The sequence below is a fragment of the Macaca nemestrina genome, chromosome 15 (genome assembly GCF_043159975.1).
Source record: "Macaca nemestrina isolate mMacNem1 chromosome 15, mMacNem.hap1, whole genome shotgun sequence".
Taxonomy (NCBI): domain Eukaryota; kingdom Metazoa; phylum Chordata; class Mammalia; order Primates; family Cercopithecidae; genus Macaca; species Macaca nemestrina.
In genome coordinates, this window is record NC_092139.1 from 59107174 (window position 1) to 59120415 (window position 13242).

Here is a 13242-nt window from a genome sequence, read left to right on the forward strand (position 1 = left end):
AACACGTGTCACAAGTAAAGCCCAAATAAAATCTCATTCCTTTAAACAAGCACACAATTACATGAACTTGAGTCGAAAAAGAGTGTCCTTCACGTGTCTTTCTCCCCAGGGAAGCTAAAGAGGAAGGAAAGAGCATCTCAGGTCAACAGGCACGATGGGAAGAGGTTCTGAAACAGTGGCCCATGGAGGTGACCCCGTTTCCTGCTCCCTGATCACTCTGCCCCACTCGGGCAGCAGGAGGATATTCTGCACTTGCTGCCTCCAGGAGGGAGACAGAGCAGAACAACACAAACTGGGAGGTTCTTCTTGGTGTCTGAGGTTCAGACGCTCAGTTCCCAGACAGCAGCCAACAGTTACAAATAATAAACATGCAAGCCTTCCAGGCAGCTATGGCTGGGCCTGGCAGGCAGGGCACGGATCAGGGCAGAAGGACAAGGCCTTCTAACCTAACCTGCAGGTAGATGTGGGGGAAGTGAGAGTGAATTCACTCTTTCAGGCAACATTTAGGAAGGGGCAGGAGCCCAGCCAAGGAAGGGCAGCGAGGTGTGTACAGGCAACAAGCAGCAGAAGCTAAACAAGGAGCCACACAGCAGGAGTGCTGCACTCTGCAAAGCACGGGGTCAGGAGAAAGGTCTGTGTACAGGGGACCCATGGGAACCAAGGCCCAAAGACAGAGAAGGACAGCCCAGTGAGTGCCAGAGTGGAAAGAACATGGAACACCTGCCAGGTAGAGACATAGCCCTGGGTGACCTCTGGATGGATAAAAATGAACTTTCTGCCACCTGGAAGGGTATGGGCTCATGGAGGAGAACACAGTGCATCTCAGACAACAGAATGGCAATCTGCACACTGGAGTTTCAGGATCACAATTTATACAACACCTATGGCTCTAGCCAGGCATGGTGACTCACGCCTGTAATCCCAGCACTTTGGGAGGCCAGAGTGGGTGGACTGCTTGAGACCAGGAGTTCAAGACCAGCCTGAGAAACACAGTGAGACTCCCATTCTTTACAAAAAAAAAAAAAAAAAAAAAATTAGCTAGGTGTGGCGATGGGGGTCTGTAGTCCTAGCTATTCAGGAGGCTGAGGCAGGAGGATCACTTGGGCCCAGGAGGTCAAGGCTGAAGTAAGCTGTGATTGCACCTTTGCACTCCAGCTTGGGGGATAAAGCAAAACCATCTTAAAAACAAACAAACAACCTGTGTCTGGTAACTGCAGCATCAGGGACCCTGGGGAGCCCGCTTTGGCAGTATGTGCCACTCAGGTCTTTCATTCATATCATCATAGCTCCATAGGCCTGAATATCTTCATTGTGTGCCAATATATTTAAAACTAGAAAATATATGTGCCCTGGGATGATATTTTTTTTCCTCTACAGAGCAATGGCCATCAGCACCCCTGTAACAACCTGAGTCGAGATCACAGGCTGAGATGAATACAAACAGTGTTTGGTTTCTGAGAAGGCCAGTTTGCTTCCAGTTCACTCCTGTTCCTAGGGAATAATCTTCCTCATGGTCCTGACCCAAAATGTAGGCAGTCTATCAGGCGTCTACCTTGGTGGGGCCTGGACATCAACTTGTGTCTACCCAACCCTGTGACACCGTCAGATGTGACTCTCAGGCACCTCTTCCGGAATGTACAGACAGGCCCCACAGCAGAGCCGCCCATGCCACACACACCTGCCGAGGCTCCTACCTCTTCCTACTCGCTATTTTGATGGATATAGCCAAATTGCTCTCCATAGAGGCTGTATCTATTTACACAATACATCATGGATAATGTTCCAGGTAGATAAATGAGAATTGTAACACATTTACTCTAAGTAAAATTTGTACTGAAAAATAAATATTCAAAAGTAAATGTACACAAATCATGAGCATATGGCTCAAAGAATACTTACAAAGAGAACACACTCATGTAACTACCATTCAGAACAAGAAAGACACATCAGGCCAGATGTGGTGGCTTCTGCCTGCAATCCCAGCACTTTGGGAGGCCAAGGTAGGAGGATCGCTTGAGTCCAGGAGTTTGAGACCAGCCTGGGCAACACAGTGAGGCCTCCGTCTCTATTTTCCCTGTTGCCCAGGCTGGTGTGCAATGGTGCAATCTCGGCTCACTACAACTTCCACCTCCCGGTTTCAAGCGATTCTCCTGCCTCAGCCTCCCAAGTAGGTAAGATTACAGGCATGCGCCACCACACTTGGGTAATTTTTGTATTTTTAGTAGAGACGGGGTTTCACCATGTTGGCCAGGCTGGTCTCGAACTCCTGACCTCAGGTGTTCCACCCACCTCGGCCTCCCAAAGTGCTGGGATTATAGGCATGAGACACCATGTCCAGCTTATTTTCAATTAAAAACAAAACAAAACAAAAACAGGCTGGACATGGTCCCTCATGCCTATAATCCCAACACTTTGGGATGCCAAGGCAAGGGGATTACTTGAGCCCAGAAGTTCAAGACCACCTTGGGCAAACATAGTGAGACTTCATTTCTACCAAAAAGCAAAAAATTAGCCAAGCGAGGTGGCAGATGCTTGTAGTACCAGATATTCAGGAGGGTGAGGTGGGAGGACTGCTTGGGCCTAGCAGGTCAAGGCTACAGCGAGCCATGATTATGCCACTGCACTCCAGCCTGGGTGACAGAGCAAGACCCTGTCTCCAAGACCCTGTCTCAAAAAAAAAAAAAAAAAGTTTCATGTAACACAAAAAACTTTTATCTATTTAAAATCAAGGCCAGGTACAGTGGATCATGCCTGTAATCCTAGCACTTTGTGAAGCCAAAGTGGGAGGATCACTTGAGCCTACGAGTTTGAGACCAGCCTGGGCAATATAATGAAACCCTGTCTCTAAAGAAAAATACCAAAATTAGCCAGGCATGGTCGTGTGCAACTGTATTCCCAGCTACTTGGGAGACTGAGGTGGGAGGATCACTTGAGTCTGGGAGGTCAAGGTTGCAGTGAGCTATGATCATGCCACTGTACTCCAGTCTAGGCGACAGGGTGAGATTCTGTCTCTAAATAAATTAATTAGTAATTAAATAAAAAAAATTAGACAGGCATGGTGGTATGTGCCTATGATCCCAACTACTCAGGAGGTTGAGGTGGGAGGATCACTTGGGCCTAGGAGATCGAGGCTGCAGGGAGCTGAGATCGCACTTCAGCCTGGGTGATGGCGAGACTCTGTCTCATGCATGGATACATATACAAGGGCCAATAATCCTACCAAACTGACCTTTCCCCAAATACAAATGATAAACTTTGGATATAATACAGAACACAACTATTAAGGGCAGACACCTGAGAGCAACCCAAAACAGGAGGACTCTGGAAGGGAGCTATGGGCACCAGGGGAGTTTCCCACCTCCACAGCTCCCACTCGCAGCTGGAAGGAAGTGGGGAGTGATTGCTAACGGGTACAAGGTTTCTTTTGGGTGTGATGAAACTGTGTTGCACAACTCTGTGCGTGTATTTTATTGTACACTGAACTGCATACTTTAAACAGGTGAATTATATGGTATTTGAATTATATCTCAATTAAAGCCATTATTTTTGAAAAGTGGCTATAACCTCTACCATGCATACTGTAAACAAGCATACTGGAGAGATCATATTAATAGACTCCAAGAGGTACAGTATTGGTCAGGTGTGGTGGCTCACACCTGTAATCCTAGCACTTTGGGAGGCTGAGGCGGGCAGATCACTTGAGGCCAAGGGTTCGAGACCAGCCTGGCCGACATGGTGAAACCCTGTCTCTACTAAAAATACAAAAAAAAAAAAAAAAAAAAAAAAGGAGCCAGGTATGGTGGCATGTGTCTGTAATCACAGCTACTCGGGAGGCTGAAGCATAAGAATCACTTGAAGACAAGAGGCGGAGGCTGCAGTAAGCCGAGATCATGCCATTACACTATAACCTGGGTGAAAGAGCAAGACTCTATCCCAAAAACAAACAAAAAACAAAGATAAACTTGCTGAGTAGAATAGGCAGTAATTAAGCCTTCATTTATTTATTTATTTATTTGTTTTCAGACGGAGTCTTGCTCTGTAGCCCAGGCCGGAGTGCAGTGGTGTGATCTCAGCTCACTGCCACCTCTGTCTCCTGGATTCAAGTGATTCTCCTGCCTCAGCCTCCCAAGTAGCTGGGATGACACACACCCACCACCACATCGGCTAATTTTTTGTATTTTCAGTAGAGACGGGGTTTCGCCATGTTGGCCAGGCTAGTCTCAAACTCCTGACCTTAGGTGATTCGCCCACCTCAGCCTCCCAAAGTGCTGGCATGAGCCATCGCACCTGGCCCAACCCTTCATTTAATAATAATTTATTTAATCTCCTTGGAACTTATAATGATTTTTCAAATGGTCTTGTCTTCCCAATGAAACTGACCAAGGTAATTTGCAATGATGCCTTTTTCCTTCTTGACCAAATTTTCTGAGTATGAAGACTCATTCAAATACATTCCATTGTCCTCAACGTGCAGTCAGGTTGCTCCTTGCTCTTACGTTTTAATATTCTTACTCCCCAGCACCAAGGGACAAGAGGTCCTGGTTCCCTTCAGATTGTGTTTAGGCCAAGAGCAAGTAGGCAGGCAGAGGCACAGAGTATCTGAGAATAGGTATATTCTGAGAACTGCAAACACAGAGCAGTAAAAAGCAGAGATGGCCTGTCCCATTTCATACCCACAGCAACAGACACTTGCAGATTCAACTGTTCATTTCCCAATATCAAGCTGCAGAAGCGAGACACACGCTTGCACCTCCTGCTTTTCCCAGCCAGGTTGCTTTGCTTCCAAGATCTTGTGATATTCTCCAGAGTTTCACATGTTTTGTAACACTTTACTTTTCAGCAGTTACCTGTGAGCTTCAGTCTCAAGAGACTTACTTGCACAACTTTGCTCAACCTATGTGATTATCACGTGATGACCTGCACAGAGCCTAAAAATAGGGCCACGTAAGGTAAGGTATCTGCTCACCCAGAAAGCCTCCTTCCTGTAAATGAAGCCGTCATTGGCTTGGGATGAGGCAGTGTGCTCAGCTGGAGGAACAGAGGAAGGCCTTTTTCTTTTTTCTTTGAGATGGAGTCTCACTCTGTCGCCAGGCTGGAGTGCAGTGGTGTGATCTCGGCTCACTGCAACCTCCACCTCCCGGGTTCAAGTGATTCTCCTGCCCCAGCCTCCCAAATAGCTGGGACTGCAGGTGTGTGCCACCACACCCAGCTACGATGAAAGACAAGGAAGGAGGCAGGATCTGAGGGCTCTGAGAAGTAAATGACAACAACAACAACAAAGACAGTAAAAATATCTTTCACAAATTAAGGTGAAAGAAAGACATTCTCAGATGAAGAAAAACCAAGAAAATTTGCCACCAACAGACCTGTTCTAAAAGAAACGCTAAACAAAGATCTTCACATAGAAGGGAAGTAATACCAGAGGGAAAACTGGAGTTTCAGGAATAAAGGAACAGCACCAGAAATGACAAAGAGCAGGCCAGGCATGGTGGCTCAAGCCTGTAATTCCAGCACTTTGGGAGGCTGAAGCAGGTGGATCACGAGGTCAGGAGATCGAGACTATCCTGGCTAACACAGTGAAATCCCATCTCTACTAAAAATACAAAAAATTAGCCCGGCGTGGTAGCAGGCACCTGTAGTCCCAGCTACTTGGGAGGCTGAGGCAGGAGAATGGCCTGAACCTGGGAGGCGGAGCTTGAAGTGAGCCGAGATGGCGCCACTGCACCCCAGACTCGGTGATAGAGCAAGACTCCATCTCAAAATGACAAAGAGCTATATAAATAGACTATTTTCCTCTTCTTATGCTAGCTGAAGGCAAAATTTGTAACACTGAAGCAATTTTCAACACACACAGATCTACAACATAATGTGGTGGGTAAAGGAACTTGTATGGTAGTATGGTTTCTACATTCCACTTCAAGTGGCACAATATTATTTCTAAGTAAACAAAGTTAAATATGAATACTATAATCCCTGCAGTCACCACTAAAATACCTATACAAAGATATATAGTCTAAACCTCAATAAACTGATTAAATGGAATACCGAGAAACATTCAAGAAATCCCAGAAAGAGAGAGAAATAAAACCTAATGAACAAAAAGAAAATAACAAAATGATACATCTATATTCAAACATATTAATAGTTACATTAAGTATAAATGGTCTAAACACACCAATTAAAGAGAAGGACTATCAGATTGAATGTTCTTTAAAACAGACCCAAATATATGCTACCTACAAGAAATCTTCTTCAAATACAAGTAGAAGGATGGAGAAAATATACCACGCAAATAATATTTTTTAATGTGAGATAGCCATATTAATAGGAAAAGAGAGCAACTATGGAGTAAAGAAAATTACCAGAAATAAAGCACGACATTAAATAATGATTTTTATAAGTCCATTTGCCAAGAAGACACAGAAATCCTAAATGTATACTTGTCCTTAGTGTCAAGAAATGAAAAAAGAGAAGAAGGAGAAGAAGAAACAAATAATTAGACCAACAAAATACATAAAGCAAAAATGGACAGAACTGGCTGGGTGTGGTGGCTCACGCCTGTAATTCCAGCTCTTTGGGAGACCAAGGCAAGAGGATTGCTTGAACCCAGGAGAACAATCTGGGCAACAAAGCAAGACCTCATCTCTACAAAAAAATCAAAATATTAGCCTGTCATGGTAGCTGGGTATGGTGGCATATACCTGTGGTCTCAGCTACTTGGGAGGCTGAGGTGGCTTTTCCTTCTTCTTTTTTTTGGAGACAGAGTCTTGCTCTGTCACCCAGGCTGGAGTGCAGCTGTGCAATATCAGCTCACTGCAACCTCTGCCTCCTAGGTTCAAGCAATTCTCCTGCCTCAGCCTCCCAAGTAGCTGAGATTACAGGTGCATGCTACCACGCCCAGCTAATTAATTTTTTTTTTTTTTTTTTTTTTTTTTTCGGAGACAGAGTTTTGCTCTTTTTGCCCAGGCTGGAGTGCAATGGCACGATCTCAGCTCACTGCAACCTCTGCCTCCTGGGTTCAACCCATTCTCCTGCCTCAGCCTCCTGTGTAGCTGAGATTACAGGTACTTGCCACCAGGCCCAACTAATTTTTGTATTTTTAGTAGAGACAGGGTTTCACCATGTTGGTCAGGCTGGTCTTGTGTCCTGACCTCAGGTGATCTGTCCGCCTCAGCCTCCCAAAGTGCAGGGATTACAGGCGTGAGCCACTGCACCTGTCCAATTTTTGTATTTTTAGTAGACATGGGGTTTCACCATGTCGGCCAGGCTGGTCTTGAACTCCTGACCTCAAGTGACCCACCCGCCTCAGCCTCCCAAAGTTCTGCGATTACAGGTGTAAGCCACTGCCCCATTTCTGTTCTAACATGTAAAGAACTTGAAAGGTGCCATTTAAGTCTTCCTCACAATTAAAAAAAAAAAAAAAAGAGCTGAATGAAATAAAACTTCTCATATCCATCAGAGAATGAGGTCACAAGGTAAACTCCTACCTAAAAACTGAAGAGATAGCGGGCAAATACAGAGATCACAGTTTTACTGAAGCAAAAGCCAGGTAAGCCATAATTGGTAGAAAGACATGGCAATTGATGATTGCTGGAAGCTGATTATAGACAAGTATGAGTTCAAAAATCCTGAGGCCCAATCTTTCAGAGTAGGGGCAGGAAGTGACATACTTTCATAAGTTTTGTTATATCTTCAAAAGCCTCACCAGATGCTCATGATGAAGACTGGAGGAAAAAATAAATCCCCCACTCTTGGGACAAGGGGAGAGAAAAAAAAAATAACCATTTTGAAATGCACTCAAAGAAAAGTAATCATTTTGAAAAATGCCCAGAACATTCTGTTTTCCATAACAAAGGCCTTCCATCAAGGAAAACTACTTTATCAGAACCTAGTCTGGCCAAGGGAAAGGAAACCTTGAAAAATGAAACCTCCAGTAGCTTTCTGGATAACTTAATGGGGTGGGTGGGTCAGGGGAGGAAGACAGAAAGAGGGAAGAGGAGGAGGAGGGAGAGGGAAGAGAGGCAGGGAGGGAGGGAGGAAGACAGGCAGGGAGGCAAAGAAACTTCTAAAGTTCACAGTCCAGGGACTCAGATTTACTAAAAACCTGAGACTGAATCATAGGATTACAGGACATTTTCCTTCCCCAATACCTTACCACCACATCAACAGGGCTGTAGTATAATCACATGAATTACAATGGAGGGGCAAGATAAAGACTCCACTTGTAATGGTTAATTTTAGGTGTCAACTTGACTGAATTAAGAAATATCCAGAAACCCGCTAGAGCATTATTTTTGGGTGTGTCTGTGAAGGTGTTTCCAGGGCAGATTAGCAAGGGAGTCTGAGTGGACTAGGTGGGGAAGACTTACCCTCAACGTGGGCAGGCACCGTCTAATCTGCTGGGGGCCTAGAGAGAACAAAAATAGAGAAAAGGCAAAGCTATCTATTGAGCTGCCGTGCACTCTTCGTCTCCTGCCCTGGGACAACAACTCCAGACTCCCAGCATTTGGACTCCAGGACTTACACTGGTGGCCCCCCGAGGCTCTCCGAGCTTTGGCTTCAAATTGAGTTACACCATTGGTTTCCCTGGCTCTGAGGCCTTCAGACCTGGCCTCAGCCATGCTATTAGCATCCTCGGACCTCCGGCTGGCAGCCAGCTGGGCACTGGACGTCTCAGCCTCCATAGTCACATGAGCCAGTTCTCCTAACACATCCCTTCTCACACACCTATTATCCATAGATACACAGACAGATACCCTGTTGGTCTGTCTGGAGAACCCTCATACACCACTTAAGAGGGAGTTTCTAGAAAAACCCAAAGACAGTTGGGAAACAAAAATGGACACAGGAGGAATGTGAAGCCTCTGCCAGCTACAGCTACAGCAAACATTAAACACGGCCTAACTGCCCGCCAGAGAAACACAAAACCTCACACTAAAGATCCATTTACTTAAGTTCCTATAGCCCAATCAATATATCATGTCCAGCTTTCAACAAACAATTATAAGATATATTAAAGTCAAGGAAAAAAAAGTCTGAATACACAAGGCAAGCATCAGAACCCACCTCAGATCTGACAAAGATTTTGCAATTATCAGACTGAGACTTTCAGATAACTATGATTAACATTCTAGGGGCTGTAATGGGAAAAAGTGGACAACATACAAAAAGATGAGTAAGGTTCATAAAAATATGCAAACTCTGAGAAAGAATCAGAAGAAAATGCTAGAGATCAAAAACATTGTAACAGGCCTGGCATGGTAGCTCATGCCTGTAATCCCAGTGCTTTGGGAGGCCCAAGGCAGGAGGCTTGCTGGAGCCCAGGAGTTTGAGGCTGCAGTGAGCTATTATTATACCACTGCACTCCAACCTAGGTGACACAGCAAGACCCATCTCTAAAAAATACAAACAACAACAACCAAAAACATGAAAACAAAGCAAACACAATTATAACAGAAATGAAGAATGCTGGCTAGGTGCAGTGGCTCACACTTGTAATCCTACCACTTTGGGAGGTTGAGGCAAGAGGGTCACTTGAGGCCAGGAGTTTGAGACCAGCCTGGGCAACACAGTGAGACAAAAAAAATCTAAAAATCAGCCAGGCATGGTGGTGCATACCTACAGTCCCAGGAGTTTGAGGTTGCAGTGAACTATGATCTCACCACTACACTCCAACCTGGGCAGCAGAGTGAGACCCTGTCTTGAAAAAAATTTTTTTTAAAAGAATACCTTTGATGGGCTCATCAGTAGACTGCTTATGGTAGAGGAAAGAATCAACAAGCTTGAAAATATTTCAATAGAAATTTCACAAACTGAAAAGCAGAGAGAACAAAGAATAGGGGTGGTGGAGTAGGGGAAAAACAGAATCTTCAACAGCTATGAGACAATTATCAAAGGTATAACACGTGCATAATGGGAACATTAGAAGTAGAAAGACAGGGAGAAGCAGAAGAAATGTTTGAAGCAATAATGGCTGAGAATTTCCCCACACCATAGACTCAGGAAGCTCAGAGAGCACCACACAGGATGATACCAAAAAATTGATGCCGAGGCCTATCATATTCCAATTGGAGAAAACCAAAACAAAGACCTAGGCCTATCATATTCAAACTGCAGGAACCCAAACAAAGAGAAATCCTGAAAGAAGCCAGAAGAAAAAAGAAATCTTAGGAGCAAAGTTAAGTATTACATCAGACTTCTCAGATACCATGAAGCCAAGAAAAAGATATTCTATATTTTGGGCCATAAAACATGTACCAATACATTCAAAAGAATAGAAACAAAATAAAATATGCTATCAGACCATAATAAAATTAAATCAGAATTCAGTAACAGAAAGATGCAACTGAAAATCTCTATACACTTGAAAACTAACACATTTCTCAATAATCCATGGGTCAAAGACGACATTGCAAGAAAAAAATTTAAATATATTAAACTGAATGAAATGAAAATGCAACATACAAAAATCTGTGGGATACAAATAAAGCAGTTCTCAGAGGAAAATTTATTATTAAATGCTTATATTAGAAAACAAGGGCTCAAATCAATAATCTCAGCTCAAGTAACTAGAAAAAAAAGAGCAAAATAAACTGAAGCAAGCAGAAGAATGAAAATAACAGGGGAAATCAATAAAACTGAATGCAGAAAAGTAATAGAAAAAAAAAATCAATGAAACCCAAAACTGATTTTTGAAGTTCAATAAAATTGATAAACCTCTAGTAAAACTAATGAAGGGAAAAAAAGAGAAGTCACAAATTTTCATTTGTCAGATCTCCAAAAAAAAAAAAAAAAAGACGGCCGGGCGCGGTGGCTCACGCCTGTAATCCCAGCACTTTAGGAGGCCGAGGTGGGCGGATCACGAGGTCAGGAGATTGTGACCATCCTGGCTAACACGGTGAAACCCCATCTCTACTAAAAAATACGAAAACACTAGCCAGGCGAGGTGGCGGACGCCTGTAGTCCCAGCTACTCAGGAGGCTGAGGCAGCAGAATGGCGTAAACCCGGGAGGCAGAGCTTGCAGTGAGCTGAGATCCGGCCACTGCACTCCAGCCTGGGCGACAGAGTGAGACTCCGTCTCAAAAAAAAAAAAAAACAAAAAACTGCCATTATTGTCAATAAAAGAGAGAATTGTTCTTTACAGATTCTGTAGACACAATAGGATAATAAAGGAATACTATAAACTCCACACACATAAATTCAACAGTTTAGATTAAAATGATCAATTTCTTTCTTACTTTTTTTTTAAAGACAGGGTCTCACTATGTCACCTAGTCTGGAAGAGTAGTGGCATGATCATGGCTTATAGCAGCCTCAACCTCCTCAGCTCCAGTGATCCTCCTACCTCAGCCTCCTGAGTAGCTGTGACTACAGTCACAGGCCACCACGCCTGGCTTATTTTTTAAATTTTTTGTAGAGACAGCATCTCGCTATGTTTCCCAGACTGGTTTCAAACTCCTGTGCTTGAGTGATCCTGCCGCCTCAGCCTCCCAAAGTTCTGGGATTACAGGAGTTAACCACCACACCCTGCCACCAATTTCTTAAAAATCATAATCAGAACTTTCCCAAGATGAAACGGATGATCTGAATAGCAGCCCTGAAATTGAAGAAAGAAATTGAATTTAGAATTGAGTGTGGTGGCTCCTCCCTATAATCCCAGTGCTTTGGGAGGCTGAGGAAGGAGGATCACTGGAGGCCAGGAGTTTGAGACCAGCCTGGGCAACATGTTGAGACCCCTCCCTGTCTCTATAGAATAATTTTTTTTTTTTTTTTTTTTTTTTTCCTGCTGGGTGTAGTGGCTCACGCCTGTAATCCCAGCACTTTGGAAGGCCCAGGTGGGCAGATCACTTGAGGTCAGGGGTTCGAGACCAGCCTGGCCAACATGGTGAAACCCCATTTCTACCAAAAAAATATTAGCCAGGCATGGTGGTGCATGCCTGTAATCCCAGCTACTAGGGGGGCTGAGACGGGAGAATCACTTGAACCTGGGAGGCAGAGGTTGCAGTGAGCCAGGATGGCACCATTATACTCCAGCCTGGGTGACAGAGTGAGACTCTGTCTCAAAAAAAAGAAAAAATTAAATTAGAAATTATATAAATTGGCCGGGCGCGGTGGCTCAAGCCTGTAATCCCAGCACTTTGGGAGGCCGAGACGGGCGGATCACGAGGTCAGGAAATCGAGACCATCCTGGCTAACAGGGTGAAACCCCGTCTCTACTAAAAAATACAAAAAGCTAGCCGGGCGAGGTGGCGGACGCCTGTAGTCTCAGCTACTCAGGAGGCTGAGGCAGGAGAATGGCGTGAACCCGGGAGACGGAGCTTGCAGTGAGCTGAGATCCCGCCACTGTACTCCAGCCTGGGCGACAGAGCGAGACTCCGTCTCAAAAAAAAAAAAAAAAAAAAAAAAAAAGAAATTATATAAATTAAATTAGTAATAGAAAGATACAACAGGAAAATCTCCATACACTTGAAAACCAAGTAAGTTTGAAAAACTTATCCTGCTGCAGGGGTATACATGCTAAGGAGTTTATACCTGTTTTTATTAAACAAGATAATTTACATTTACCTGGGAGGATCTGTGATAATGCTTCCCAAGGGAGCTCCACAGTGCTGGGTCGGAGCAGCAGCGGGGTGGGATGCTGGTGCAGAAGCCACTGCGTGCCTGCAGCTCTTCCACAGCAGCCAGCAGCCCGCGTCTCAGAGCCTGGAGGGCAAGACAGCGATGAATGGAAGTGAGCAGGTCACCCCCTCCTGGGAGGCCCTGCAGGAGGCAGGACAGATGTGGGCGCAGATATGTTCTGAGCGACACCTGAGAGGCCGAGGACTGGTAACCCAGATTCCCTCTGAGGTAGAAGGCACGGCCTGGTGCGGAGCAAGCATGGAGGCGGGGGAAGCAGCCACAGGAAGAGCAGTCCCTCCTGAATGCAGCAGGGCCACAACTGAGCCCCACTACCCTTGTCACTATGGAAATGTCACGACTGTCATGGAACCACCCAGAGCTTTTTCAGGAGCCTCGCTGGCATATCTGATTCTCCATCAAAGCTAGGTACTGCAGCCGGGCACAGTGGCTCACACTTGTAATCCCAGCACTTTGGGAGGCCAAGGTAGGAGGATCACTTAGAAGATGGAGGCCAGCCTGGCGAAACCCTGTCTCCACTAAAAAAAAAAAAAAAAAAAAAAAAAAATTAGCTGGGTATGGTGGGCGCCTGTAGTCCCAGCTACTTGGGAGGCTGAGGCAGGAGA

The 13242-nt window shown here is 44.8% G+C and overlaps 1 protein-coding gene across 5 annotated transcripts in view; it reads right to left on the reverse strand.

The window, feature by feature from the left end:
* LOC105486721 (ninein like) overlaps positions 1–13242 on the reverse strand; it is a 175883-nt gene that overhangs the window by 108915 nt on the left and 53726 nt on the right. Inside the window, exons 1-2 of one of the 5 annotated variants that reach the window (XM_071079762.1) lie at positions 12566–13146; positions 8370–8407 (exon numbers count right to left, since the gene is read on the reverse strand). The exons of the other annotated variants lie outside the window; for them this stretch is intronic. The gene's annotated coding sequence lies outside the window, so the exon portion shown is untranslated. Of the gene's footprint in view, positions 1–8369; positions 8408–12565; positions 13147–13242 lie in introns of those variants that run through there. 5 annotated transcript variants of the gene reach the window in all.